This window comes from Rhinatrema bivittatum, chromosome 5, assembly GCF_901001135.1.
Source record: "Rhinatrema bivittatum chromosome 5, aRhiBiv1.1, whole genome shotgun sequence".
In the NCBI taxonomy this organism is placed as follows: Eukaryota; Metazoa; Chordata; class Amphibia; order Gymnophiona; family Rhinatrematidae; genus Rhinatrema; species Rhinatrema bivittatum.
Window position 1 is genome coordinate 145516549 of NC_042619.1, and position 26897 is coordinate 145543445.

The window sequence follows — 26897 nt, forward strand, 5'->3', positions numbered from 1 at the left end:
TTAGTAGCCAAGTGCCTTCTCCAGTCTGTGAGCCCTGATGCTGCCTTAGAGGAGGAAGGTCTCATGATTGAAGAGCATCAACCTGGAAATTATCCTGTAGCAAGGATCTGCTCTCCAGGTGGTGCATTGTCCTCTCACACTGAGGATGTGTCTCCCAGGGCTACTGACCAGGAGGGAAGGGGCAGGCCAGCCGTCATAGGTGGTGATTTAATTATTAGGTGGCTGGTGGGGAGTGAGGATTGCCTGGTAACATGCCTACCTGGTGCAAAGAGGTGGACCTCATGCATCACCTAGATAGGACTTTAGAGAGTGCTCGGGAGGAGCCAGCTGTCATGGTACATGTGGGCACCATCATAGGAAAATGTTGGAGGGAGGTTCTGGAAGCCAAATGTAGGCTCTTAGGTAGAAGTCTGAAATCCAGAACCTCAAGGGTAGCATTCTCTGAAATGCTCCCTGTTCCACGCGCAGGTCACCAGAGGCAGGCAGAGCTCCGGAGTCTCAATACATGGATGAGATGATGGTGCAAGGAAAAGGGATTCAGTTTTGTAAGGAACTGGGGAACATTTTTGGGAAGGGGGAGTTTTTTCTGAAGGGATGGATTCCACCTTAACCATTGTGGAACCAGGTTGCTGGCATTAACCTTTAAAAAGAAGATAGAGCAGCTTTTTAACTGAATCAAAGGGGAAAACCAACAGTTGCTCAACAGCACATTGTTCAGTATCTTCAAAGGATAGTAATTAAGCATTAAAGATAGGGCATAGCAACATGTTCCAATAATAAGAGAAGTAGTACAAGTGCCTATAATTAAAAACTCACCTGAGCTAAAAGATTCTATATTATCCCTGTCAACTGAAAGGTATAATGTTAATACAAACAAAAACACACTTTGGAATGTTTGTATGTTAATTCCAGAAGTCTAAGAAGTAAGATGGGAGAATTAGAGTGTATCACAGTAAATGATGATAACCAGTGGGATAGTCCTATCCCAGGGTACAAATTACATCACAGTGACAGAGTGGAACATCTTGGTGGTGGGGTGGCACTTTATTTCCGGGATGGCATAGAGTCCAATAGGATAAAGATACTGCATGACATTAAATGCACAATTCATTCTTTATGGGTAGAAATCCCTTGTGTGTTGGGGAAGAGTAAAGTGATAGGTGTATACTAAGTCATCCTGACCAAGATTGTGAGATGGACAGTGAAATACTAAGAGAGATTAAGTAACCTAACCAAATTGGTAGTGCAGAAATCATGGGAGATTTCAATTACCCCAATATTGACTGGGTAAGTGAAACATCAGGACATGCTAGATAGATAAAATTACTGGATGGAATAAATAATAGCTTTATGGAGCAAATGGTTCAAGAATCTATGAGAGAGGGATCAATTTTAGAGCTAATTCTCAGTAGAATGCAGGATTTGGTGAGAGAAGTAATGGTGGTGGGGCCATTTGTTAATAGTGATCATAATATGATCAAATTTGAATTTTTGACTAGAAGGAGGACCGTAAGTAAACTTTCAAAAGGGAAATATTGATAAAATGAAAAAAATAGAAAAAAAACTGAAAAGTACCGCAACAAAGGTAAAAAGTGTGCAATAGGCATGTACATTATTAAAAAATACCATCCTAGGAGCACATTTCAGATGTATTTCACGCATTAAGACAGATTGAAAGGAAGGTCAAACGATTGCTAGCATGGCTAAAAAGTGAGGAGAAAGAGGCTATTTTAGCCAGAAAATCTTCATTCAATAATTGGAAGAAGGATCCATCAGAAGAAAATAGCATAAAGCATAAGCACTGACAAGTTAAATGTAAGACATTAATAAGGCTAAGAGAGAATTTGAAAAGAAGTTGGCCGTAGAGGCAAAAACAATAAAAATGTTTTAAAATATATCTGAAGCAGAACGTCTGTGAGGAAGTCGGTTGGACTGTTAGATGATTGAGGGGTTAAAGGGGCACTTAGGGAAGATAAAGCCCTCACAAAGATTAAACTATTTCTTTGCTTTGGTGTTTACTGAAGAGGATATTGTGGAAATACCGTTCTGGAGATGGTTTCATGGGTGATGATTGAGATGAACTGAACCAAATCTCGGTGAACTTACAAGATGAGGTAGGCCAGATTGACAAACTGGAGAGTAATAAATCACCTGAACCAGATGGTATACACACCAGGGTTCTGAAAGAACTAAAACATGAAATTTCAGACCTATTTCAATTAATTTGTAACCTATCATTAAAATCATCCATTGTACCGAAAGATTGGAAGATGGATAATGTAACCCTTGTTGTGGGAGTCTCAGTTTAGTGGACCCTTGGGCCGACCTGCTGGAGACTGGGAATAGATGGTCAATGTCTCTAAAGAATAGCAGGCCGAGAGGCAGATGTTCAGGCAGGTCGTAGATGCTCTTCACCCTGGAAGCTGGTACTCCCCTGGGAGGAGCCCGTAGAAGCCCAACCACTGGGACTTAGGTGGCTTCACCCTTGGAAGCCGAAGCACCCCCGGGAGGAGCCCGTAGGGGCCCGGCCGCTGGGACTTAGGTGGGTCGTGGATCAAGACAGGTAACTGGAACCAGACTAGGACAATAGCAATACTGTAACTGGGTTTGGGTTCTGAAACCAGGCAGGAACTGTAACAAGACTCGGGTACTGGAACCAGGCAAGAACTGTAGCAGGATCTGGATACTGGAACCAGGCAGGAACTATAGCAAGACTCGGGTACTGGAACTAGGCAGGAACTGTAGCAGGTAAACAGGAACCAGGCAGGTACTGTAGCAAGGAGACAGGAACCAAGCAGGTACTGTAGCAAGAATGGAGCGATGAAGCCAAGCGAGTCACTTCCGGGGCACAGCGCAACAGGAAACCGGGAAGCTAACCCGTTGCAAGGCGAGGACTGGATGGCCGCGGCTGACTTATCAAGGCCGTGGCGTCTGACGTCAGGAACTGGGCGGAGTCACCACTGGCGGGAAACGGGCTAGAAAGGCACCCAAGTGGCGCGCACGCATGCCTAGGAGCAGGGCATCCTCAGGCACCTTTGCGGCGGCGCAGCCCCAGCAGGGACGCCGCCAAACAGGCCGCAAGCCAGGGCTCCGGAGGCGGGAGCAGGTCCGGGAACAAGGAGGTAAGGGCCTGGTCGCGGTGCTCACGGCCAGGACCACAACAACCCTCATATTTAAAAAGGGCTCCAGGAATGATCTGGGAAACTATAGATCAGTGACAATGACTTCAATGCCGGGAAAAATCTTGGAAATTGTTATAAAGAATAAAATCACAAATCATTTAGATAGTGGTGGGTTTTAGAGAGTTGAATCACAGCCTACTGGTCAGAACAATGGGCCCTGAACCAGGGAGTCCACGGATAGAGTTCAATGCCCACTCAGGGGTTGCTTGAACAAATTACCTCTCCCTTTGGAAAAAAAAAATATATGTGGTAAATGGGAAACAGCCAGCATGGATTTACCCAAGGGAAGCCTTGCCTCACAAATCTATAGTTTTTTGAAGCAGTTAATGAAGATGTGGACAAAACTAAACCAGTATATGTGGTGTATTTGGATTTTCAGAAGGTGTTTGACAAAGTCCCACATAACAAGCTTCTAAGAAAACTAAACATTCATGGGATAGGAGATGATGTCCTTTTGTGGATTGCAAGCTGGTTAAAAGACAGGAAACAGAGAGTAGGATTAAATGGTCAGTTTTTACAGTGGAAAAAGGTAAACTGTGGCGAGCCTCAGGGATCTGTACTTGTACCAGTGCTTATTATTATATTTATAAATGATCTGGAAAGGGGTATGATGATTGAGGTGATCAAATTTGCGGATGACAAAATTATTCTGAGTAGTTAAAACTCAAGCAGATTGTGATAAATTGCAGGAGGACCTTGCGAAACTGGAAAATTGGGCTTCCAAATAGCAGATAAAATTTAACGTGAACAGGTGCAAGGTGATGCACAGAGGGAAAAATAACCCTTGCTGTAGTTACACAATGTTAGGTTCTATCTTAAGAGTTACCACCCAGGAAAGAGATCTAGGTGTCACAGTAGATAATTCATCGAAATTGTCTGATCAGTGTGCTATGGTGATGAAAGAAGAAAACAGAAGGTTAGGAATTATTAGGAAAGGAATGGAAAATAAAATGATGCATGTCATAATGCCTCTGTATTGCTCCATGGTGAGACTGCATCTTGAATACTGTGTGCACTTCTGGTTGCCGCATCTCAAAAAAGATATAGCTGTACTGGAGAAAGTGCAAAGAAGGGTGACCAAAATGATAAGGGGCATGGTATGGCTACCCTAGGAGAAAACACTAAAGAGATTAGGGCTGTTCAATTTGAGGAATAGACAACTGAGGTGGGATATGATAGAGTTCTACAAAATCATGAAAGGACTTGAACAGGTTAATGAAAATCAGTTATTTACTCTCACAGATAATAAAAGGACTGGGGGGGGGGGGGGGGGGGGGGGGGGGGAGGCACTCCATGAAGTTAGCAAGTGGCTCATTTAAAAGAAAACAAGGAAAATTCTCTCTCAATGCAAAGTTAAGCTCTGGAATTCATTGCCAGAGGATGTGGTTACAGCAGTTAGTGTAACTTGGTTAAAAAACGGTTTTGGATAAATTCATAGAGGAAAAATCTATGAACTGCTATAAATTAATAAGCAATAGTAGCTTGAGATTTATTTTCATGTTTGAGTACTTGCCAAGTACTAGTGACTTGGATTAGCCACTGTTGGAATCAGGATACTGGGCTTGATGACCCAGTATGGCAGATCTTATGTTCTTATTATGTGCCTTGGTCTGACCCAGTATGGCCTGATCTTATGTTCTTATTATGTGCCTGACAAAAAGAGTGAGGTAGGAATGGCAAATGGAGAAATAAATGTATTGGCTTGCATTAATAGCTTTAATGTATCCTTATTTTTGCAGACCTCCAAAGATAATAGAGAACCTAGGTCCACTTTTGTTTTATCTTTTGTGTCAACTATTGATAGGGATTTATTTCCTCAACAGTATTTCATATTTAAGAGTTCTTTTGTTTTGTGGTCATACCGTTCATACCTTGGTTAGTAACTTAGAGGTCCTCAGATATAATAATCATATTTGGAACATAACAGTGCTACACTCTTTTGTCATGTGTTGCTCACTTTTACTCCCCAAGAAATCAATTTTGGAAGGTGAAATAAGGATTTAGCCAGCTAGATCAAAACATCTGACTGGGCCTTGGACTGCATTTGTCCTTATATTCATTAACGGGCGGATTTTAAAAGCCCTGCTCGCGTAAATCCGCCCGGATTTACGCGAGCAGGGCCTTGCGCGCCGGCACGCCTATTTTCCATAGGCCGCCGGCGCGCGCAGAACCCTGGGACTCGCGTAAGTCCCGGGGTTTCTGAAAAGGGGCGTGTCGGGGGCGTCGCCGAGTGACGCCGCGTTTGGGGGCGTGGCACGGTGGTTGGGGGCGGGCCCGGGGCATGGCGCCGGCCCGGGGGCGTTCCGGGGGCGCAGCCGCGCCCTACGGAACCGCCCCCGGGTCGGGTCTCGGCGCGCCAGCAGCCCGTTGGCGCGTGTGGATTTACGTCTCCCTCCGGGAGGCGTAAATCCATGGATAAAGGTAGGGGGGGTTTAGATAGGGCCGGGGGGGTGGGTTAGGTAGAGGAAGGGAGGGGAAGGTGAGGGGAGGGCGAAAGAGAGTTCCCTCCGAGGCCGCTCCGATTACGCGTGTCCCGGGGCTTTACGCGCGCCAGCGTGCGAGGGCCCTGCGCGCGTAAATCTGGAAGGATTTACGCGCGCGGGCCTTTGAAAATCTGCCCCATTCTGGATAGGACTATAGGTGGGTTAGGATGTAAGAAGAAAGTTAGGAGGCTGGTGCTGATTCCCAGCACTAGTTAAATAACTTGGCCAGCCAGAACTAGGCTCTGTTATAGGAGTCCTAAAGCAGGCTGGCCAGCCTTCCTGCCTCTGGACCATACAAAAATAAATATATACTTTACCTGCCATGGCACCTCCCTTCTTTCTTTCCCTCTAAGTTGTCGAAATGTTAAATAAAAAAAAAAAAATCTACTTACTGAGGGTTCTGCCCTTCCATCCTTCCTGCGGGCTGACAAAATTTTAAAAACAAACTGCCAGCAGCCCCATTTTTCCTCCCTACAAAAAGGAAAAAAATGCCCCTTCTCTCTATCCTTTCCATGAAAGGAGAAAGGATTGACTGAGGATTCCCACCTCCAAGTTCTGTTTAGCCCATTCTTTTGACAGGCTCCCCCTTCTCCTTTTATTTATTTTATTTATTTATTTATTTATTTACTTTTATATACCGGTGTTCAATTTTACATATCACATCGGTTTACATTTAAACAAAATTTGCAGGAACTTATGCATTACCTTTGTCAAATACATTAAACATTTAAATATGGGGATTGTTAACAAGGGATATAAAAGAACATGGGGAATGGCTAACACTACGGGATGCACGAAGGGGAGTGGCTCCCTGTCTAGCCCTCTACTTTTTCAGACAGGAGGGAGGGTGTGAGCAATTTTCCCTCAAATTTTTTAAAGACTGCATGCACACCAATTTTCCTTTTGTGCAACCTTTAATAAGCCAAGTTCAAATGTATGCACTACGAGCCAGTATAATGCAAATAATGTTGGGATTTCTTTTGTGCACCGTTTTGCTGCGTGTGCGGGACTCTTGACCTGTGTGTGCACACACACATACACACGCACATAGCTTAGAGGGAACAGTGGTGGGAAGTCCCTTCAGGTGTTTTTTCTTTTGGATTGCAGAAGAAGGGAGGAAGGTAAGATGGGACTTCCACTAGTTCTTTTTTAAATTTTGACAGCCTGCAGAAAGGAATTGATAACAGATTCCACAATGGGCAGGGTTTTTTTTTAATACATATTTTTTTGTTTACAGTCAGAAGGGAGGAAGTGAGGGGATATGGGGCCATGCGTACTTTGTTTATTTCTTTGTAATAGTTTGTACAGTCCAGAGGATGAGAGGGGGAGCTTGCTGGCTTGGTGTTTTGTTTTGTTTTTTTTTTTTCAGAGGGTTTAGTAAGTCAGCGGTGATATTCAGGGCTAGTCAGCTGCTTCCATGTTCCAGTGCTAATCAGTGTCAGCCAAAGTGGCATAATTCTTGCTGTATAGGCTTTTGCCAGCTAGATTTAGGTTGGTTATCAGGCAAAATTCTAGTTGCTAGATTCAGCAAAAAAATGTCTTTAACTTGGCTGGCCAAAATCTGACCGGCTATATTAGGCATTTAGTGCTTTTTTGAATATAGACCTACAAATGTGTGCCTTTTTTACATTAAGCATTACTTGTGAAATACCACACTTTACCTCAAACTTTCTTAGATCAGACCTCACTTCTGCGTCGGGAGGGACCATAGATATCAAGGAGATCTTTGTAAATCCATTCCAAAAGTAGAAAGGGAGTAGAAAGGTATGTTTCTTTACTGTAGTATTTAATAAATTGACTGGGTAGCCTTTCCTTTTAGTTCCACAATTGTATGTTTTTCCTTTTACATCTCCTTGATATCTATGGTCCCTCCCGATGCAACCACGGCAAAACATGGGTCCGTGTCAGGGGACTTTTATAAGATGTATGCTATTTGAAAGTGGAGTTGCCGTGAAAAAGCTTGTTGAATAAATATACACTTCTAAAAAAAAAAAAAAAAGGAGCTCCCTGTCTACTTTTGGAATGGATTTACAAAGATCTCCTTGATATCTATGGTCCCTCCCGACGCAGCCACGGCGAAACACGGGTCCGTGTCGGGGGACTTTTATAAGATGTCTGCTATTTGAAAGTGGAGTTGCAGTGAAAAAGCTTGTTGAATAAATATTCACTTCTAAAAGAACTCCTTGTGGAACTCTGATGTTTCCTTGCACTATTGTGTTCTCTACTACTTGCTGAAGTGCAGGTTTCTGCTTCTTGTGGTTTTAGTTAGTTTCTAACCCAATTTTATATACTTAGGGCCCACAATTAGGCTTCTCTACATGTTTGAGTCTTCTGTGTAGAATAGTGTCTGTGGCCCTACTGAAGACCCAGTACACCACATCTTGTTTTCTCCAAAATCCAATTCCTTGGTCACTCAGTGAAAACACCTAAGCAGAATTGTATGGCATGACTTACCTCTGGTGAAAAGTCATGCTTTCTCAGGCCCTTTAATTTGCTGGATTCAAGCTACTTCACTATCCTTTCCTTGAGAACTGACTCCATTAATTTATCCACTACTGGGATAAAACTGACTGCACTGTGATTACTGTCCGCCCACCTACCTCCATTCTAAGTGATTTAAACATGGAAGAAATTGATTGGAAAGACTGATGAAAAAGTAGATGGGGAGTGAGTGTGGGGGGAGGATTGGTATAAAAAAGAAGGGTGAAGAAGTTCAATGAAATCGGAAGTGAGCAATGACTGGATTCTGAGTGAAGAGCTCCCTTCACCTTCAATAGAATTGCATGGTTGTAAGCAGCAGCTGAAAGGGTTTACTTCAGTTGTCAATTTATTCATTTTTTCATTTATTTGTATTTTTCATTTTCATGTATTTATTCATTTTGAAGGACCCGCATGACTGGTTCTTAGGATTTTTGCAAAATATCTATTTGACCATTGCAAGGTTGGACAGTTTTGGGTGTGCCTATAGTAGCCCTTTCCTCTGCATAACAGGATTAAATTTCCAAGGTCAAAGATAAATATGCCCTGAACCAGCCTGAATATCATTTTTGTAGTATGAGATAAAATGCTATAACCTGAGATAAATAATAATAAGGAAGTTTGTTTTGAATCCCTTGGGCAAAATACATTGTTGCTGGTATAGTAGTTCTCACTGAAAAAAATACATATAATTAAAATGATAGTCCATAGTTTCTCTGGGGTAATTTTCAAAAACTTGTACAGGGTTTGAGTGCATAACATCAGGGTGTTTGCTAGTAAGTCATCTTTGTGCAGGCCAAATGAATTTTCATAAGGGAGGGAACTTTGGCACGTCTGCTGTCTGTGTGTAAAAATTGAGAGATCTGAGGGCATGCTATGCTGGGATTTGCAAGTATACACATAATTACATATTTTATAAGTGGAATGCATGCATATGCTGTCAAACATGTGTGTGCGATTTTACATCTGCTATTTAAACTGTGGAATTTAAACCTTACTTTGTTTTTGGGAATTGGCAATTGAATTAGTGGTTGGTGCTACAGATTAGAAATTGAAAGGAATTGTGTGAGATTATCAGTTCTTTGAGATTGTTTTGGAATATTTGTATGATGTTTGTGTGCTCTTTCTGTAATTTCTTGTATGTTTATCAGTAATCTGTATTCTGTGTTTGTGAGTGGGTGTGTCTGATGGTGTGTGTGTCTGCTATAGGTGGTGGGTCTGATACTGATTGTGGGTAGTAGTGCTGCTATGAGTGCTGTAAATGTGCAGATTTTGTGGCATCAGTGTCAGTGGAAGGATAGGTAACAAAGGAAAAGATACCATACAAGTTTGAGTTGTTTCTCTCTTTCGGGCCGATACAGTAAAGTCTGCGGGAGAGCGGGCGAACGCCCGCTCTCCCGGCACGCGCACCGGCCACTCGCCGGTGCACGCGATTCTGTATGCTAATTAGGCCCAGCGGTAGAAACGGGCAAAAGGAGGCGCTAGGGACACTAGCACGTCCCTGGCGCCTCCTTTTTGACGAGAGCGGCGGCTGTCAGCGGGTTTGACAGCCAACGCTCAATTTTGCCGGCGTCGGTTCTCGAGCCTGCTGACAGCCACGGGCTTGGAAACCGGATGCCAGCAAAATTGAGCGTCCGGTTTTCGGCCCGACAGCCGCGGGCCAAATTCAAATTTATTTATTTTTTTTTACTTTTTTCACTCTTCGGGACCTCCGACTTAATATCGCTATGATATTAAGTAGGAGGGTGCACAGAAAAGCAGTTTTTACTGCTTTTCTGTGCACTTTCCTGGTGCCGGAAGAAATTTTTTACTTTTTTTTTACTTTTTTCTTTTTACTTTTTTCACTCTTCGGGACCTCCGACTTAATATCGCTATGATATTAAGTAGGAGGGTGCACAGAAAAGCAGTTTTTACTGCTTTTCTGTGCACTTTCCTGGTGCCGGAAGAAATTAGCGCCGACCTTTGGGTCGGCGCTAATTTCTGAAAGTAAAATGTGCGGCTTGGCTGCACATTTTACTTTCTGAATCACACGCGCATACCTAATAGGGCCGAGGCAGGCGTAACTTTGTGCGCACCGGGCCGGCAACATTGCCCCCTGAATTCTGCCACAGCTGCCTCACCCTTTATTCAGGCAAATGACTCTGCCAGCAGGAAAACTTGCAGTGCTGGCTGCATGGAGCAGTGACATGCTGGTGGGGTTTCCACTCCCTGCCAGCAAAAGGAAGATCCACCAGCCAGAGTCATTGTGGTGAGAGAGAGAGAAGGAGAACAAAGCACATATGTATATGTATGAGAGAGAGGGAGCATATTGTGTGTGCATATGTGTGTGCATACATGCCTCAGTATACAGCAATCTTAGGATTGTACCTCTCTTACACAGACACTTCCTCTCTGTCTCTCTCACGTGCTAACACAAACACATACACATACGTTTCCTCTATCGTTCTCTCTCTCACACACACACATGCAGACAAAAACTGAACAGGAAACCACAACCCAGATTCTGTATGTGGGTAAAGATGAACCGGTAGTCAAAAAAGCAAATAGAATGTTAGGAATTATTAGGAAGGGAATGGTTAATAAAACGAAAATGTCATAATGCCTCTATATCGCTCCATGGTGAGACCGCACCTGGAATACTGTGTACAATTCTGGTTGCCGCATCTCAAAAAAGATATAGTTGCGATGGAGAAGGTACAGAGAAGGGCAACCAAAATGATAAAGGGGATGGAACAGCTCTACTATGAGGAAAGGCTGAAGAGGTTAGGGCTGTTCAGCTTGGAGAAGAGACGGCTGAGGGGGGATATGATAGAGGTCTTTAAGATCATGAGAGGTCTTGAACGAGTAGATGTGAATCGGTTATTTACACTTTCGAATAATAGAAGGACTAGGGGGCATTCCATGAAGTTAGCAAATAGCACATTTAAGACTAATCGGAGAAAATTATTTTTCACTCAACGTATAATAAAGCTCAGGAATTTGTTGCCAGAGGATGTGGTAAGTGCAGTTAGTGTAGCTGGGTTCAAAAAAGGTTTGGATAAGTTCTTGGAGGAGAAGTCCATTAACGGCTATTGATCAAGTTTACTTGGGGAATAGCCACTGCTATTAATTGTTTCAGTGCCATGGGATCTTCTTAGTGTTTGGGTACTTGCCAGGTTCTTGTGGCCTGGTTTGGCCTCTGTTGGAAACAGGATGCTGGGCTTGATGGACCCTTGGTCTAACCCAGCATGACAATTTCTTATTTTCTTATGTTCTAATAGAAAAGCAGAAAATCACTATTCCTCAAAATAATACAATCAAGAAATATAAATCAATCAGAACAGTAAAACCATACTAAAAATATATATATTTCAAAACAGCTGATGAATATAATTTTCAATAATTAGAAGCTCCTCTACACATTTTAAAACATTTCCTAAACACTGATAAAATATTTCAAAACAGCAGACATCAAATAACACCCAGTAATTAAAACTAATAAGGATTTTAAAAATACCTATCACCCTTAGATTGTCGTGAACTGGGGTACACACACACACACACACACACACACACACACAGACACAAACAAAATATGTTCTCTCTGTCTCTCACACACATACATGCTTGATGAGAGCCAGAGGGAGCTTGAATGTGTGTGCGTGGGTGAGACAGAGACACATGTTTCTCCATCTCTCTCTCACACATACACGCTTCCTCTGTATCTCTCACACATGATTCCTGTCTCACCCACGCACACACATATATGCTTCATCTCTCTCACCCCCACCCGCACGTACATTCTCATACACGCCTATAGACACCCACTCATATATATACACACAGGCACACACACATACTCACTCACTCTTCTTTACACTCACCATCTCATACACACAGGCATCCTCTCATATACACCCATACACCCTTTCATACACACACCCTCATACCCTCTCTTACACACACATCCATATCCCCCCCACACACACCCTCATATCCCCCCCACACACACCCACACCCCTCATACACACACACACACACACACATTCTCACACCAGCACTTACTCTCACAGTCAGGGCCACTGCTAGCATTTTTGCTGCCCTGTGTGAAGAATTACTGTACTGCTCCTCACCTTGTCTTTTTTTTAACACAGAATACCCCACCTCTATTAAACATGCAGAACACAGACTCCCTCTCACAAAATTCAGAACAATGAGACTATAAACTATAAACAGAAATTGATTCAGAAACTGCAAATCACAAGCCAGACTCTATGCAATGCAGCAATGGAGAAACAGAAACATCACCAGTCCTCATAAATCATTCATCAAACAATAAAATCAAGGAATCATATCATATTAGTAATAAAATCATATTAGTAATAAATATCATATTAGTAATAAAATCAAGGAATCAATCATATTAGTAAAACCATATTTAGAACTATTCTTTTTATAATGATCTAAGGAATAGAATAACTTCCAATAATTAAGAGCTCTTACAAAATTTTAAAAATTTCCCAAACAGCAATAAATTATTTTGAAATAACAGACACAGTCATCCAATAAGTAAAACTAATGAGGATAGAAAATTCACCTCTTTCCATACCTGAAAACATTTTATTTCCATTCATCCTGAGTAAGGCATGGATTAGTGAGGCAGCACAAATTTTCTTCACATACACATTCACACACACACATAAACAGACACACAGGCAGGCAGGCTCCCATAAAACCCCAACCACACACCTCTAGAAAGGTTCCCATACACACACACATGCACCAGACAGATTCCTCGCTCCCCCCCCCCCCCCCCACATCCCAGTCAGGTTCTCATGCACACTGACATACTCACACACACACACATGCCCCAGACAGGTTCCTATTCACATACACACAATCCTCCAGTCAAAGTCCCATTCAAGTATCCCACTCCAGTCAGTTTCCCATTCACATACACCCCCTCCCCCTCCATTCAAGCTCCCATTCATACACACCACACCCCCTGGTCAGGCTCTCATTCACACACACACACACACACCACCAGGATCCATTCTGCTGCTCCTCCTTGTGTGCCGGCCCGTGCATTAATCAAGCTGCACAAGCCTTGCACTTCCACTATGGTGATCTTGTTCATCACAAAATCAGCAAAGAAAACATGTGTTTTGGAAAGTGAACGCTGGCACCAATAAGGTGCCACCGGTGAGATGGGGTCCACCGGTGGCCTCACAGACTGATTCCTCTTCCGGGCTGCCGGTGAGATGGGGTCCACCAGTTGCCTCACGGGCCTCTTCCTTTTTCAGGCCGCCAGAGTGATTGGATCCATCGGCAGCCTCACAGACCAATTCCTCTTCCGGGCCGCCGGAGAGATAGAGTCCACTGGTGGTCTCCCGGGCCTCTCCTTGCTCCAGATGCCACCCCACCGGGTGTACCTGCCTCTCCCTGCTCCCAATGCTGCCCCACCAGGTGTGCCGTCCTGTGAAATTGCATGGTTTGTACACGTGATGGCGCTGAGCCTGCTCACAGGGTCAGTCTCTTCCTTCTTTGGCCGCTGATGGCACCGCAGGGCCTCTTCTTTGGCCACTGGCTCTGGGAGCAACGCTGGGCTTCTTGGGCCACCAGCATGCTGGGCCTGTTCTTTGCCACCAGCCTCTCCCACTGGCACAGGTCCTTGCTCTGATGGCGGGATTTCCCCCGCCACATCACTGTAACGGGCTGCTACAAGACTTTCCTGCCGGCAGCAATGGCACCCCTCCCCCTGTTGCCACCCGAGGCGGACCACCCCCCTTCATCCCCACTTAGTACGCCTCTGGGTGTGTATATGAAAGGGAGGATGAGTGTGGATGGGTTTCTGTATGAGAAGTTGTATGTCTGTATGAGTGTGTGTGTATATATATATATATATATATATATATATGAGAGGATGGGTGGGGGTGTGTGTATATGAGAGAGTGGGTGACTGAGGGTGTGTATCTGTGTATGGGTGGGTGAGTATGAGAAGGTGTGTATATGTATGCGTATATATGAAAGTGTGTGTGTGTGTGTGAGATATATATATATATATATATATATATATATATATAGGCAAGGAAGGCCGAGCCAGCCAGGGGAGCGAGCTCATGAGGGCCTCTGGTAGTGACGGTACCCCCCTTTTAAGGCCTCCTCCTCCTCCTCCTGGATCCTACAGGGGGTACTGACTGAAGATGGATGCTATGGGCTGGCGTGAACGGATTTCTTTCATTAAATAGAGGTTGTTCCTGAAGGTGACAAGGCGGATGAACGAAGATGACAAAGGAACACATGAAGCGGATGTACAGTGATTCTATACAATGTTTATTGTACTAGTTTTTATATATAAATTATGTATTACCATGTTTTGTGTAAAATTCAATAAAATATAAATTAAAAAAAAAATAAACTTGTTGGAAACAGGTGCCTCTTGCAAGGTAAAGTTGTCTAGACTTCCTCTGGGATGGTGTGACTGGTTTAAACCCATGCTGGAACTGCTGGGGCCTCTGAGAGGCTGGGTCGAGCCCTTCCTGGAACTGCTGGGGTCACTGAGAGGCCAGCCCAGACCCGTCCGGGGGAGGCACAACAAGCTCAGACCCCGCCTGGGGTAATGCAGCAAGCTCAGACCCCTCCTGGGGTGGCAGGGCAAAGTCAGACCCCTCCTGGGATAGTGCGGCACAACTGGAGCAGATGTCCCTTTCAGGACTGGCTGGCTGGGAATAAACACCTCCGGAGGGCTGGACTGGCTGGGAGTGAATGCTGTCTGCTGGAAGAATTTGCTGAATGCAGGCACCTCCTGCTGGTCATGGTGCTGGTTCGCAGGCATCTCGTGCAAGCTCAACTGGCTGGATGTAGGAGCCTGCTGCTGACTGGCCTCAAAGTGTAGGACTTTCCATCACTGAACTGGCCATGTTAGAGTGAAAAGAGGGTATAGACCTGGCTACAGAGCAATTGGTAGGTAGAAACAAGCTGCCGATCCTCTGATCACAGGTCCCTGCATCTGATGTGTGTGGTTGCAGATTAATAAAAGCACACTCAGGTCTGGAACATCTTGGGAAGCAGCTCATCAGACATGGCTGACTTGCAGCTGTGAATGGCAAAGCTCTGCTTGACTTGATTAGGGTTCTTTGCTCTAGAGAACCTTGTTTCTGAGGTCTGAGCATGGAAGTCACAGGAACATTACTGACCAGGTGAGTGCCAGGCTTTTCTTGTAGAGATTTTAATTTTTTCTGAGAGGTTTTCTCTAAGGTGCCATGAGAAGGTGATCTGAGATTTTTTATCAACGTAGTGCCAATTGTAACTACATAGTTTGCATGTCTAGGAACAGAACACAGGCTAAATAAACAGGCTGATGTTTCTTGTGGAACAGCTGGTCCGGTAGCTGTGCAATGGGGCTTTGTTTGGGGGTAGTAGGCTAGGGATACAGAGACATTTCCACCATCCTGGCTTAGGAGTATTACAGTTCAAGCATTCTTGGTATACTGAAACATTTTTCTTCTGACGGATACTGCATGCCCAGGATTCCTGATCTGAAAGCTGACAGGCTAGACAGTCTTGGTAATGAGGGTAATTCAAAGTTTGACAATGAGTATAGGTAAGATACCGCAGAGTATCAGAAATATCATGTAGAGCAGAAAAATAAGTTGACTCACCTAACTCATGCAGACTCCTGTCCCTATATCTGGAAGTGGATGGCTTTGGCATGCTGTTCCGGTTTTGGGCTGTAGCCTGGTGTGGTGAATACCACCTGCAGGAGTGACACAGGAAAGGAGGATGGGAGCAATAGCAGGTGATCTGGTGAGGCTGGGTAGAATCTCTGGAGCCGAGTGCAGGATGATAAGAATTCCTGGAGCTGGGTGCTGGCTGAGAAGGCCCTCTGGAACTGGGTGTTGGCTGAGAAGAGTCTCTGGTGCTGGGTGCTGGCCGAGTGGAGTCTCTGGAGCTGAGAGCATGGTGGTAAGGGTGAACTTCAGGAAACATGGAACAGCATGTGGGTACGTGTGGATGTGTGTAAGAGAGGAGGTGTGTGTATGTGTATGTTTGTGGGGGTGTGTATGAGAGAGTGCTTGTGTGTGTATATGTGTGTGTGCATGTGTGAAAGAGTACCTCTGTATGTATGTGTCTGTGAGAGAGAGTGCCTGTGCATGTGTGTCTGTGAGTGAGAGTACCTGTATATATTTTATTTATTTTATTTGTACAGTTTTTCTGTACCTTTATACAGAAACAAGTTTCTATCACTACGGTTTACATTTCATTTAAAAATAAAAACATAAAAATATAAATAATTAGAATAAAATTACAAAAATAGGATTAATAGAAATAAATATGTGTGAGAGTACCTGTATATATGTGTGTGTGAGAGAGGTTAACGTTTGTTCGCCCTCCTCCAATCTACGACAATCTCAGGAGGACTGGAAATCTAAAGTAACCAGGTATGGAGAACGGGTGATTTTTTTTGTTTGTTTTTATCCTTGTTAGGTTAATTATTGGATTTGATGTGTCTGCTGTTTTGAAATATTTTATTAGTGTTTGATAATATTTTAAACATTATTATGTGTTTTTAATTAGCTGTTGTTCTATTTATCAGCAGATTTGACATTCTTTTTATTGGTATGGTTAATGTTTTATATTTCTTGATTGTGTTTGCATTGATTACAGAATTTGGCTTCTTTTATTTCCAGTTCAATTTTTGTCTGCACATTTCAATTATGTTAGGAAGTGGTTCATAAATTTTAGAATGGAAAATAATGCATAAGTTTTAATTGTGTGGGGAGAGAAGGAGAATGAAAGGCTGTAAGGTTTGTCTAGGGCATCTATTACCCTTGCATTGACCATAAGAGAGTGTGTCACACAAACAGACTGCCACCATTCACCAACCTTTCACACTCCCAGGTGGCAGATCCTGGAGAAGGGAGTGAGGCAGGCAATAGGGAATCGAGGAATCCTATTTGTAGGCACAGAGGGAGGGACAGACAAAAGTCACCCTGCTCCCATTAAACATTCCTCCGGCATCCCCTAATGGGGATGCTGAAGACAGAACAAGAAAATAACAGGCCCAAAAACTGAGTCTGTAGCCTAGTGGTTAGAGCAGTGGGCTGCAAACAAGGAAAGGCAGGGTTCAAATCCTACTGCCACTCCTTATAACCTTGGGCAAGTCACTTCACCCTCCATTGCCTACCCCCTGCCCTGGACCTCTTGGTGATTTCACCTGCATCGTGAAATGGGGCTGGGGGTGCTATTTCATCCCTCACCTCAGGTAGCAGATTGTCTTGAGCCAACCTTGAGGTATCCTGTCACTGACAGTGACCACTGTGGTTCACAAGTACCTAGCAAATCCCAAATAGTTGATCTAGTTCTTGTATCTCACTCCCAGGGATAAGTGCTGGCTTTCCCAAGTCTAACTGGTTAATAACGGTTTATGGACTTATCCTTCAGGATCTGGTCTAATCCTGTTTTGAACCTCACTATGTTCATTGCCTTGATCATGAACTTTGGCAATAGATTCCATAGCTTGATTGTGCACTGAGTAAAAAAAAATCTTCCAATTTGTATTACATTTTCTGGTAGCTAGTTTCATGGAGTATTCCTTAGTCCTAGTGTTGTCTGAAAGATTAAAAAACTGTTCCCTAATTACCCATTCCAACCTACTTATGATTTTATTAATCGCAGACATATATCCACTCATTCATCTTTTCTACAAGCTGAAGAGCCCTAATCTGTTTTGCCTTTCTCCGCAGGGGAGAAATGGAGTGTAAGGGTACAAAATTAATTTCATATTTCTCTTTTTTTTTTTCTTTTCTCGAATGAATTTCATTTCATTCAATGTCTAATTTGTTTCCTTCATTTAAACAAATGAGTCAGCCATTAAAAAATAAATTGAAATGGGGCATCCCAAATCCTCCATTTCCAACATCTGTCCTTCACACCTGGAAAAATGCCAGGGCCAGAATTCCCCTTAGCCCCCACTTACTCGCTCATTGGGGATCCGCTGGCAGCACTAGGCAGGGTCCTGACACTTGGTTCTTGGGCCAGGCCAGGCCTGATACCAGAACCCAGTCCAAAGGCTGGGACCAGAACCTGGGGCCTCAGACAAGTGACAGGTGAAGGTGTGCAAATAACCCTTCAATTCTTTCAGTGAAGATCAATGTAATGGTGGTTAAAGAGGATTGGTAAATATAGCTTTGGGAAATCTTTGGACATATAAAAGCTTGGAGAAAGGTGAAATAGTAGGATACATTCTTTAGAGTTTGTGTGTGTCTGAGGTAATAAACAAGCCAGAGATAGTTAATTCTAGTGTCTGTCTTTCTCACCCACTCAACCCTTGATTTTTAGGCAAGAGACATTTTCTCATTAAAAATCAATCAGGATCTTATCTAAATCATACTATTGTACCAGCCCTTATTGAAAGTGTAATCATCCCCTTGTAGGACACTAGCTGATTAATTAGTAAATTCACCTGTAAATTTAAAGTACTCTAATTCCAACTCCCTTAGTATCCTAAACTTAACTAGCACTCAATAAAATTAAGATGAAGGCAGCAGTCCAGCAGAAAGAGGGGGGTCCCAAAAAGCAAAGAGGTAGGTGATCTATAATAACCGTCAGGAAAACAAAGGAAATAGATGCCTTGGTCCTTTTTCAAGTATTTATTACAGTAGAGACGTATTTATTTATAAAAGCAATGCCCGACTCAGGCCGAGTTTTGCAGCTCAACAGCCGCTGCCTCAGGGGCTATAAACAAATCATACAATAAATATAATCAGTAAATTAAAAACTTCCAGCTATCATACAGATAACTTGTGAATCTCATTTAAAATTGTGAAATGGTGACATCTATAATTTAACAGAAAATGTAACATAAAGAATACTGTAGGTGTATTGCTTGTACAGACAAAGAATTTTCCTTATCAATATATAATGTGACCAATATTATTATCCATCTTTACCTTAGACAATCATGAATCTCGAATAAAACTTTGAATGATGTGGAAACATCAAGGAACAAATTTCTATTAGTGGGCGATGCAAAGCAACTACAAAGAAAACACAAGTCATTAATAAATAATAAATAATAATTAAACATTAACAATGCTTAATCAAACTTAATATTTACCTTTGTTTTAACTACCTGTAAAAAAAACTTATTGCATCATATCCATATGTATATAAGAAAAAAATTATTAATACAATATAATCTAAATTAAAATCTACCATTAGAAAAACAAAAGGAGTGAACACTTCTTCTCTGCACGAGTCTTGTAATCCATATAATAAACTATGACTACCCTTTAAATCTTAATTTGAAAATGAAGTCGCCAACATAATTAAAAACTACCACAGTGTTTAAAACGTCCTCTAAAAACAGTTTTTTTAAATCACTGGGGTAGATTTTCAAAGGATTACGCGTGTAACTTCCGAAAACCTACCCCAAAACATCCCCTGCGCGCGCCAAGTTTATCTTGCATAGGCTTGGCGGCGCATGCAAGCCCCGGGACGCACATAAATCCTGGGGCTTTCCTGGGGGAGGGGCGTGTCGGGGGAGCGTGTCGCGGCAGTGCGTCATCCGGGGGCGTTCCGGGGGCGGGGCCACGGGCATAGTCCCAGCCTGGGGGCTTTCCAGGGGCATGGCCACGGCGTCCGGACCAGCCCCCGGACCGGAACATGGTGCGCCGGCAACCGGACCGTGCACATGAGTTACGCCTGCTTCGAGCAGGTGTAACTTCTGGAATAAAGGTAGGGGGTTAGATAGGGCTGGGGTGGTGGGTTAAGTAGGGGAAGAGAGGGGAAGGTGGGGGGAGGTGGAGGGAACGGAGGCTGGCTGCGCGGCTCGGTGCACGCAGGCAGCCGATTTTGCTCAGCCTTGCGCGCGCTGATCCCGGATTTTAACAGATACGCGCGGCTACGAGCGTATCTATTAAAATCCTGCATACTCTTATTTGTGCCTGGTGCACGAACAAAAGTACGCGTGTGCGTAATTTTGTAAAATCTACCCCACTATGTACTGCATTAAACATGCTTTGTTAATTTTCATAGTTTATGATATTAAATGCACCCAGTCAAGATGACTCCGAAGTATATGATCCAAAAAAGGCAGGGCATAAACATGATTATTAAAAACTGTGAAGTCATAAGTTGAAAATTGAAAAATAACAAAAAGCAGTGATACAAAGTCATAAAGGTAGTTGAACTAAAATACATGTTAACCCTGCGTAATGCAGTCTAGTTTCTGCGTAATGCAGTCAGTTTCTGCGTAATGCAGTCTGTTTCTGCCTTTAAACTGTAAAAGATCTAAGCGCTGCCGGTTGTCCAATTTGAAGCGGATATTTTGGCGCCAAACTCAGTTTAAAAGAGCCACAAATAGTTCAGATAACCACTATGCTATACAAAGAATGCAGAACAAAATCAACAAACTTGTCTTCTACTAAAATGCATAATCTCTTCAGTCGATTATCTGAACGTGGTTCCAATAGAAGGCATTTAATTTTAATGAACCTCTTAAAGAAGCGCTATTGATTATGTGTGATGTTAAAAAACATTTTTTATAAAAAGACTGTAAGCCTAGTAAAATTAGATAAAGGTATCTTTGTTTAAATAAGCCTAAATCACATTATTATTCTTTTACTCGGGCACAAAGCAGTAATTAAAAACGTGCAGTCCTGTATACATTCTCTACTCTTAGGGCCTCATTTTCTAAGCGGCTCACACGTGATTAGGGAACTTTCGCACGCGAAAAGTCCCTTATTGCGTGCGATACCAGAATGGGGGCGGAGTCGGCCCTGGAAGAGGAGGAGTCAGGGCATCACCGGGGCCAACTCCACGACGACGGCGCGCACAGCGAAAAGATAAGTGCCTTTTCACTGCCTATTTTGCTCCCAATAGCTACACCTCCTATGGTGGCACTATTGGCTGCAAAACCGGCAGCGATCGCACCGCGACGGTGCGATTGCTGCCGGCTAGCGCAGGCCCGCCCCCCATTTCGGCCCCCACCCATCATCTTCTAAAGTATTGCAGGCCTGCGATACTTTAGAAAATGAGGCCCTTAGCTTGCAAAACTCTAAGCACTGTCAGTCGACCTTTTTTAAAGGGCTATTTTGGCGCCAAAAACTTAGAATTTAAAAGGACCAAATATAATTTAAATAAACACTATTTATTAAATACAGTGATGTAAAAAATATAAAAAGACTGTAGAATAAACATTTTTTTTAAACAAAATTACATGATGTTGTCAATCGTCTATCTGGGCGTGGTTTCAACATAAAAAAACAGCCAAGGAAGCATTCAGTTTAAATGACCCCTTGTGAAAATGCTGTTATTAAACCAAATATATATTTTACTAAAAATATATTTGGAAGAGGACTATAAATTAAATACTGCAAATGTATGGGGGTATCTTCATGTGGACGAACAATAATCACCTTGTCAGACGTCTTCAAAGGTGAGATGCAAGCGAACATATCAGAAAGGTGTCAGACAATGGGTAAAATACGTATTTTAAATTATTATTCTAAGCCATGCGTAGTAATTGTATCTAAAAAATACTAAAAACATGTCGGTGTATAATGACTGTGCAAAATCGGTGCCGAGAACTAAAAATGAAATCATAAAAAAGTCCAACAAAGATAAGATAATAAAATGGTCCAGTTAGAAAAAATAATAAAACTTCTTGTATGAATATTTGAAAAAACAGGTTTCAAAAATGCAGCAATTAATCTTATTACAGATATTATGCAGTGATACAGAATATGAGTAACTTTTTATAAAAACACTGTATAATCTATTTCCATATTGAATCCTTTCAGAGCCATGGTGTTGAATTCATATATATATATTTGTTCTAATTGCAATAATAATTGGTCAAGGTTACCTCCTCTCCAGTTGAGAGTAGGTTGCTGAACTATGTAAAATGTATACTCATCAAACTTGTGGTTATATTGTACATAATGCTCGACCAAAGGATTAGATGTTACACAACGTTTCATACTGCTCCTATGTTCTATAATACGTTTGCTAAACTCGATAATTGTTTTACCTATGTAAAATTTATTACATGGGCATATCGCTGTGTATACCACTCCTTTACTTTTACAATTAATAAATTATTTGAGTTTAAAATATTTTTGCTGTCCAGGTATTTTTAGCTTATCTGTTTTAATATTAACTTTGCAAACTGAACAATTACCACACGGGTGATGCCGGCACCATCTTGTGCTCCTACCATGTGACAGGGATCGACCAATGGCACCGGTAGCCCCTGTACCATAGTAAGGGCAAAGGCTATCGACACCATTTTGCATACTGGCAGCCGACGGCCCGAGTGCAGGAGATCACTCCAGGACCCCCGCTGGACCACCAGGGACTTTTGGCAAGTCTTGGGGGTATCAGGAGGGTGGGGGGTTGTAGTTAATTAAGTTTAAAGGATTGGGATGGGGTTTTTTTTAACTTTAATGGGAAACGAATTGCATATGTAACTAATGGACGAATCGGGGTCACCTGAAAATGGATGTAACGGATTTTGGTCTGGACGAATATGAATACCGAATCAAATGTATCCGTCCTTGCTGCACATCAATAGTGGGCACCAAAAACATAGGAAAATGTGGGAGGGAGGTTCTGGAAGCCAAATTTAGGATTTTAGGTAGAAAGCTGAAAGCCAGAACCTCCAGGGTTGCATTCTCTGAAATGCTTCCTGTTCCACTAGCAGGTCCCCAGAGGCAGGCAGAGCTCCAGAGTTTCAATGCATGGATGAGACGATGGTACAGGGAAGAGGGATTCAGTTTTTTAAGGAACTAGGGAAACTTTTGGGGAAAGGGGAGATTTTTCCGAAAGGATGGGCTCCACCTTAACCAGAGTGCAACGAAGCTGCTGGCACTAACTTTTAAAAAGAATATATAGAGCAGCTTTTAAACTAGAACAAGGGGGCAAGCCGACAATCACTCAGCAGTGTATAGTTCGGAGGAATGTATCCTTGAAGGATACTAATGAAACATACCAACAAAGAGGCTCCAATAAAAGCAAATGTAGTCCATGTGCCTATATGTAAAAAATCACCTGGGCTAAAGATTTACAATTTATCCCTAACAACTGAAAAACAGGTTGTTAATACAAACAAAAACACACTTTGAAATGTCAGTATGACAATGCTAGAAGTCTAAGAAGTAAGATGGGAGAGTTAGAGTGTATAGCAGTAAATGATGAGATTGACATAATTGGCATTACAGAGACTTGGTGGAAGGAGGATAACCAATAGGACAGTGCTATATCAGGGTACAAATTATATTGCAATGATAAGGGATGTGAATCGTTTTTCAACGATTAAAATTATCGTCCGATAATGTTTATATCGTCTTAAATCGTTATAGAACACGATACAATAGAAATTCTAACGATTTATCATTAAAAATCGTTAAATCGTGTTAGTGCGCACTAACTCGAGTTAGTGCGCACTAACTCCCCGTTAGTGCGCACTAACTCGATTTAGTGCGCACTAACTGAAAATGATACAAATAAACACTTTCCAGGTCACTGAAGGTCAGTTAGGAATGAATATGTGTTCCTATTGGCTGGCTGCCCTCTTATCTATTGATGTTACCAAGGTTACCACTGAGGTGATGGTTGGGGGGATGGGAAATGGAACTGGAAACTAACGAACACCAACAGAAAATGAAACAAAGTGTTCACACTTCCCAGGTCAGTAAAGGTCACTTAGGAATGAATATGTATGTATGTATTCCTATTGGCTGGCTGTGCTCTTATCTATTGATGTTACCAATATGGTTGGGGGGATGTGAAATGGAAACAGTTGGAAGCTTGACAAAAAAAGTAATGTAATGATCAGCACTCACGTGACTAGAACTTGTTTGTTTATTATTTTTGTTAGCAGGCACCTGAAATGCTAGTGCATGTTGAATTTGCCAATCACTGTGCATTTTAGAAAGGTGGTCCTGGCTGGAACTGTACACAGTTCAAATATATGTAATTGATTGTTGGTAAGTGTATTTTTTAAGTAGCCACACTGGCACCAGTATGTTTACTTTTCCTCCTACTTAACTCACTAGCTCAGCTTTGTAAGAAGGGCTTCTCTGCTTGTGTGTTGTTTTTGTTTGGTGTGAGGAGAGCAGAAACATCAGATCTTTATTCAATCTACTACAGTCATCTCTTACAGTGCCCTATCCCTATTAATACCAGGAGTGTTGTGATCTTCCTGCACACAGTGCCCTAACCCTGATACCAGTCTGAGACAGCTCCCTCCCTGCATTACTAGTGAGAGGCTGGCTTCACAGACAGGGGGGAGCTGCCTGACCCTCACTCCTGACTTCCCCCATGTCCCAGCTAGTGAATGGTGTGTGGGTGAGGGGGGGGGGGGAGGATGGTGAAGTCTGAGACAGCTCCCTCCCTGCATTACTAGTGAGAGGCTGGCTTCACAGACAGGGGGGAGCTGCCTGACCCTCACTCCTGACTTCCCCCATGTCCCAGCTAGTGAATGGTGTGTGGGTGAGGGGGGGGGGGGAGGATGGTGAAGTCTGAGACAGCTCCCTCCCTGCATTACTAGTGAGAGGCTGGCTTCACAGACAGGGGGGAGCTGCCTGACCCTCACTCCTGACTTCCCCCATGTCCCAGCTAGTGAATGGTGTGTGGGTGAGGGGGGGGAGGATGGTGAAGTCTGAGACAGCTCCCTCCCTGCATTACTAGTGAGAGGCTGGCTTCACAGACAGGGGGGAGCTGCCTGACCCTCACTCCTGACTTCCCCCATGTCCCAGCTAGTGAATGGTGTGTGGGTGAGGGGGGGGGGGGGAGGATGGTGAAGTCTGAGACAGCTCCCTCCCTGCATTACTAGTGAGAGGCTGGCTTCACAGACAGGGGGGAGCTGCCTGACCCTCACTCCTGACTTCCCCCATGTCCCAGCTAGTGAATGGTGTGTGGGTGAGGGGGGGGGGGTGGATGGTGAAGTCTGAGACAGCTCCCTCCCTGCATTACTAGTGAGAGGCTGGCTTCGCAGACAGGGGGGAGCTGCCTGACCCTCACTCCTGACTTCCCCCATGTCCCAGCTAGTGAATGGTGTGTGGGTGAGGGGGGGGGGGGGAGGATGGTGAAGTCTGAGACAGCTCCCTCCCTGCATTACTAGTGAGAGGCTGGCTTCACAGACGGGGGGGAGCTGCCTGACCCTCACTCCTGACTTCCCCCATGTCCCAGCTAGTGAATGGTGTGTGGGTGAGGGGGGGGGGGGGAGGATGGTGAAGTCTGAGACAGCTCCCTCCCTGCATTACTAGTGAGAGGCTGGCTTCGCAGACAGGGGGGAGCTGCCTGACCCTCACTCCTGACTTCCCCCATGTCCCAGCTAGTGAATGGTGTGTGGGTGAGGGGGGGGGGGGAGGATGGTGAAGTCTGAGACAGCTCCCTCCCTGCATTACTAGTGAGAGGCTGGCTTCACAGACAGGGGGGAGCTGCCTGACCCTCACTCCTGACTTCCCCCGTGTCCCGGCTAGTGAATGGTGTGTGGGTGAGGGGGGGGGGGGGGGAGGATGGTGAAGTCTGGGACAGCTCCCTCCCTGCATTACTAGTGAGGGGCTGGCTTCACAGACAGGGGGGAGCTGCCTGTCCCTCGCTCCTGACTTCTCCCATGTCCCAGCTAGTGAATGGTGTGTGGGTGGGGGGGGGGGTGGATGGTGAAGTCTGAGACAGCTCCCTCCCTGCATTACTAATGAGAGGCTGGCTTCACAGACAGGGGGGAGCTGCCTGACCCTCACTCCTGACTTCCCCCGTGTCCCAGCTAGTGAATGGTGTGTGGGTAAGGGGGGGGGGGGAGGATGGTGAAGTCTGAGACAGCTCCCTCCCTGCATTACTAGTGAGAGGCTGGCTTCACAGACAGGGGGGAGCTGCCTGACCCTCACTCCTCCGGGGTATTGTGATCTTCCTGCACACAGTGCCCTATCCCTGATACCAGGGGTGTTGTGATCTTCCTGCATGCGGTGCCCTATCCCTATTAATACCAGGAGTGTTGTGATCTTCCTGCATGCAGTGCCCTATCCCTATTAATACCAGGAGTGTTGTGATCTTCCTGCATGCAGTGCCCTATCCCTGATATCGGGATGTGTGCAAGAAGATCACAACACCCCCGGTATCAGGAATAGGGCACTGTGTGCAGGAAGATCACAACACCCCCAGTATCAGGAATAGGGCACTGTGTGCAGGAAGATCACAACACCCCTGGTATTAGGGATAGGGCACTGTGTGCAGGAAGATCACAACACTCCTGGTATTAATAGGGATAGGGCACTGTGTGCAGGAAGATCACAATACCCCTGGTATCAGGGTTAGGGCACAAGTTCTAGTCACATTGACTGATCACATTACTTGTTTTGTCAAGCTACCAACTGTTTCCATTTCCCATCCCCCATATACTGTCAGTAGGAAACTTGGTAACATGAATAAATAAGAGGGCAGCCAATAGGAATACATATTCATTCCTAAACTGACCTTAACTGACCTGAAAAGTGTCAAATTGTATCATTTTCAGTTAGTGCGCACTAACTCCCAGTTAGTGCGCACTAACTCCCGTTAGTGCGCACTAACTCGAGTTAGTGCGCACTAATCGGAAAAAACTATTTTTAACGATTTTTTAACTAAAAAATCGTGCCTAAGACGATTTTCTTGCCCTGCCACACGATTTCTATCGTTAAGACGATATGGAAAACGATTCACATCCCTAGCAATGATAGGGAGGATCAACTTGGTGGTGGTGTTGCACTTTATGTCCGGGAGGGTATAGAGT